Here is a 5509-nt window from a genome sequence, read left to right as displayed (position 1 = left end):
CACACACACACACTACAGTTAGGAAGGCCGACCTTCACCTCTGCGGGCAACGTGCACATGAAGTGGCAACTGCACGTGCACACACCCACTCCCCCCAAACACAATTGCTCTTTTAGGGGCTCTTTTAGGGGTTCCAACACCACCAACTCCATCCATGAATGAAGTGAAGAGCGTTTGCCAGCACGGAGTGTCCTGTTGGGTCTCCAAACGGAACATTCGTGAGGCGAATGCAAGCACTTTTCCTGGGCCTCAAGGTGACGAAGCACAATTTAAGAACCGTGGTTCACTTGTGCATCCAGAGTTCAGGCAGGACTTCCTGGTTCTTTTCCCTACACTGGCAGAAACAGGCTGTAAGCATATTGGCATATTGTAAGAATAAAATGGATTATTAATGTGCTATATTATGCGATATTACACTAATTTGTCACCTATAAAACAAAGTGCATGCGCTGAAGAGCTCTTCAGTGGAGGAGGTGGAAGTGTGGATGCACTTAAACAAGGCAAGTCAATATCAAGAGGGATCCCGAATTGTTTGCTCTTTTAGCTGACTGACAGGAATGGGGCCCCTAATAAAGAGGACTTTTCACCCAAAAAGAGACCGGCAAACTGCCAAGGAGTCCTGTTCTTACTGTAAGCAAGAACCGTATGGATTTTGTACGACGTGAGAAGTGGACAAAGGTCAAACTGGTGCAAAATGTTTTTAAATCTATTGTGATGTTTTTCTATGGCAAAGAATAACCTTATCCATGTTGCGTATTTGTGCAAAATGGCCAAGGGGACTGAAGATGAAAGGCTAGTCAGCAGTGGTGGGAGAAAGTTGGCGTTTTGCAAATCTCAACTCAAGTCAAGTCTCAAGTAAAGATATGCAAGTCCAAGTCAACTAAGGACAAGACAGGTCAACTCAAATCGGAAGTCATAGGCTTGGCATTTTCGAGTCCTTACAAGTCATAAGCACTGTTTAGTGTCTCCCAAATAATGACATTTTAACAATGTAATAATGTATTAAATTTGACAAGTACAATGAATGCATTTTCAATTGTTTTATTCTCTAAATAAGACCAGTGTGACAAGACTTACTCACAAAAAAAGAGTGCTGACATAGCATTCAGGATTTAGTCAGTGCACAAAAATGTCTGTTGTTTGTTGTTAAACCTGATTGGACGTTAACAGAGGCATTCAATGAGGCAGATTCAAAGGGAAAATATGTTGTCCTGCTGGAAATGACATAACTACGATCACGCTAGCTGAATAACTAGAATGGGAACACATTTTCTCAGCACACTCACGGAGAATCTCGATTATTTTCAAGTCACTAATGTCCGAATCAAGTCCCGAGTCATTGATGTCAAAGTCCAAGTCGAGGTGCAAGTCTTTGATGGTATTGTCAAGGCAAGTCCACAGTCATCGTAATTGTGACTCGAGACCGAGTGACTCGAGTCCAAGTCGTGTGACTCGAGTCTGCACCTCTGCTAGTCAGGACATCCGTGTCACCTCTCGAAAATGGTCTAAAGTCTTTGGCAAAACATCAGCTTCTCTAACCAATCACAATCTGTCAATAAACGGCTCTGTGCCGCAGCAAGTACTCCATTGCTTTTGGATCAGTATTTGGCGCAAAATGGCTGAGGGGGATGAGGAGGAAAAAGGTCAAGTCTGTACGTCCCTGTCACCTCTTGAAAATGGTCACAAATCTTTGTTGAACTTACCTCAATTTCAATTTTAGCCAACGCAAGAGCCCTATGTATTTTGGACATGTACCACAAATTGGTCTAAGTGGTCCGTGTTAGTACGCGTTCCTTGTCGCCTTTTGAGAATGACCTCAAGTCTCATTTGAGCGTCCTTACCGTGCTAGTCCAAAGCAAGAACTCTATGGATTTTGAATGTGTCATAAATTGGCTGATGGGGCTTAGGAGGGGGCTTAACCGATAGCAAACTTTCTTCAAACTCACAGGGATTGTTGCTACAATGTAAATTAAGAACTCTATTGATTTTCAATATCTGACACAAATTGGCCCAGTCTGTGAACGGAGCATTGCAAAGCAAAAACACGAATGGATTTTGGCACACTGTGGCACGAATGAGCTTCTTGTCACCTCGCTAACCTCTCACAAATGTAAGAATTATATTTGTTTTGACTTGACAGATAATAGGTTCCATTTTCAGCTATGTGTGTGTGTGTGTGTGTGTGTGTGTGTGTTGGGGTCAACCACTGCTGGTCAGTCCCTACTGCCTCTTGAATATGAATTTGCGGTTTTGTTGGCTGCTGGATTTACTTGCTGAACTTTGTGGTACTACTACATCATCTTCTTCTTCTTCTTCTTCTTCTTCTTCTTCTTCTTCTTCTGCAAACACTGAGCACTGATGGGGTCACACAGAGTTCATACACTGACAAGAGTTGCATTCCAATAGCGGTTTATGTCGCCCTTGTCGACTTCCCCTTCACACTTGTGCTGCCGCCATCGCAAGTGTTGTTCCATTCTCCGAAAAACTGGAGGGCCGAGGAAGCGAGTGACCATTTATGGTCACTTGAGAATTGTACATTACCCATGATGCATTGCAGTGGTGCAAGAAAAATACATCCATGGGGTGTCAGTAATGAACATCACACACCAGTTGTTTACCACCTAGGAAGAAGAACTTGCATAAAATGAGCAAGTTAATTATTCATGTTGACTCCTTTTGCAGTGGCAACATGTCAGAGAAACTAACTAAACTAACTATCTAAAACGAAACAGAACGTTTTTAAAAAGTAAAAAATGGTAATATATGGTACGAAAATACAATCAAATTCACATTATTTGTAAAAAGCAGTATAAGACTACGCGTACAACTAGCAGTCAAATCACGATTGCTTGGGCTGAAAGTGAACAAGGGGTGCGTTCCATTTACCTCTTCCTCTCCTCCCACATCCACTTTCGTTCGGCTCTGCAAGTGGCTTACGCGTGATGTCAGCAATTACGTAATATCAATTGCTGCCCGCAAGTCAGCAAAGGCAACTTAAACCTATTGGAATGCAGCCAAGGCCATTTCCCCATAGGAAAATGAACTCATGGAAATGGAATTCTTCTTCTGTTCCGGGGTTATACAGTTACCATCAACTGTACAGTCGGCATTGTTTACTGCCATACAAGTGTAAAAACTTCAAGTCAAACTAAGTAAAACAAAAATGAAACTATTCACCCTGTGATGCCTTGACTTGCTGAAGGGGAGTCCGCTTCAATCTAAACTGCAATACAAGTGTAAAAATAACTTAACCCTTTTATCGTAAAACAGGAAATTGTATTGTAGCTTTTGTGAGTCGCCATGATTAATAATGGATGCAGGGACATTACTCTGTATGCCTGAAAGGCGAGTCTCTTCTCCTGAGGACGAAACACGGCTTTGCAGGGTTTGTTCCATTCTTCTTCTTTCCTTATGGATTCCGTTATTGTGGCCACATTACACATAATGTGTGTATACCATGTTCCTACATCAGACGAAGTTAAAGTCCCTGTTCCATGCTCACCACCACATTTCCCCTCTTTGCATGTCTGGTAACTTTCTGTGGCAACTCAGCACTCTAAAAATACGTTTAAAGAAGCCAAAGAAAACGCAAAGCGCAATCTTGGAGTGGACCCATCATGTATATAAACGGTATATGCAAAACGTATGACATGGAAATTCTGGTTGGAATCGGAATTGTACAATTTAACATGATGTCGCATTGTTATTTCTAGCTGTAGGCATACGCAAAAAAAACTAAACTAAAAATATTTGATTTCATTTTTTATGTTTATTTTATTCATAAACTCATTAAAAGTAGTTAGCACATTACGAATATTATGACACATAAAAGGCAATCCATGGAAGTGACAAAGTTGACCAGCAGATGGCAGCAATAATCTATTACAAATTATCTGTGTGCGTGCGTGTGTGTGGCGAGAGTTTCAGTCTTTATTTTACTCTCTGTCATCGCACCTGCTTTCCTGGTTTTGTGGGCAAAAAAATAAAATCTTTGCATGCTTACTAAAAAGAACATTTGCATTCGGAACATTTTATGTGCATGAACAGTCAAATCTGCTTTCATTTCCCCTATTAAAAAGCGCTCAATACTAATTTTGCTACTTCAGGTTTCAAACCTTCATTATCAACTTTTAAGTTTTTTGTTGTTTTTTTAAGGCCCATCTTAAAACCAGTTGTATTCTTTAGCTTTTAATCCATCATGAGACTTGAACCCATTGAACTCATTTTGATTCAGCGTTTTTTTTCTACTATGTACTACTGTACATTTTATCGTTTGTTTTTATGTTTTTCCTGCATTTTTTGCCCCTTGTTTTAACTGTAGTTGTGGTTAAAGGGCTTTATAAATAAAGTTGGTATGGTATGGTAAACACGCTTGTTGTTTGTTTTTTTTTAACTCATCTGACCGCTTGAACAGTCACATGTCTTATTTTGTAAAGTGACATAAACTTTGCCCTGTTGGAACATTTTAACTTAACTAAGCTTTTGAATAACTTACGGTACATGTTTTGCACACACGCACACGCACACATTGAATGGTCAGCCTCATTGTGTTGCAGAGGGCCACCAGCAGGATCTGGCTGGCATTTGGACAAAAGCTTTTGTGAATGCAAACAGCAGTTATGTAACATTTGGAAACCACAACAGTGCTTTGTGGAGTGGGGTGCACATTACACACAGACACACACACACACACTAAGCATGTACATATAAAACCTAAGTGAGGCTTTTAGCCTAACACCACCAACTTAATCTAATATCATCAAGAAAGTTGGTTGTAAATGTAACAAAATACATCAAAGTTGTATAGCTTTCTTTCTACAGTATACTGTTACCTTCAAGGACAGTTCAAGGACACTTTTTTTATTGACCATTGAAACAAATAGTCAGACCACGTTCTTATATAAAACAACACAGGTATGTATCACAACATATCAGACAAGAACATAAAGAAAAATAAACCATGCCAGAGCTTTTCTGGTAAGTCATATTTTACAGTCAATTGTTTTGTTGCATTGTTTTTTCCCCCGAAAAATGTAAAATATTTGCATTTGTGTGCAGTATAGGGAATTTGGCAAGAATGCGAATGTTGCTGGTAAGAAAATCATGTTCAGAATGATCCATACCAAGTCCATACTGCATACAATACCCTCAAGATATAACTGCTGTTTTACCATGCACATGACAATAAAACTCTCTTGAATCTTGATAGACCGGTTACGTAAATCCAACCATAGATGTTAAATTTACCATACACGAGTCTGTGTTGCATTCAGGTACAGTGTGAAATCAGGTCTTCTTAAGTGCTGAGTGATTGTTGAGGGCAGTGTTAACATAACATTTTCCTCATACAAAAACTTTGTGATTTTTTTTTAAATGTCCGTAAAACACAAAAACATTTATATTTATGCATTATCCGGCTATTGCTCCGTCAGACGTTTCCTGTTGATTTAAGAAAAAACGAGGTGTACCCAAACGCATCACACTGCACCGGCGCTAGCGTCATCACGAC

Source organism: Dunckerocampus dactyliophorus, chromosome 2 (assembly GCF_027744805.1).
Source record: "Dunckerocampus dactyliophorus isolate RoL2022-P2 chromosome 2, RoL_Ddac_1.1, whole genome shotgun sequence".
Lineage (NCBI taxonomy): Eukaryota > Metazoa > Chordata > Actinopteri > Syngnathiformes > Syngnathidae > Dunckerocampus > Dunckerocampus dactyliophorus.
This window is presented reverse-complemented; position numbering follows the sequence as displayed.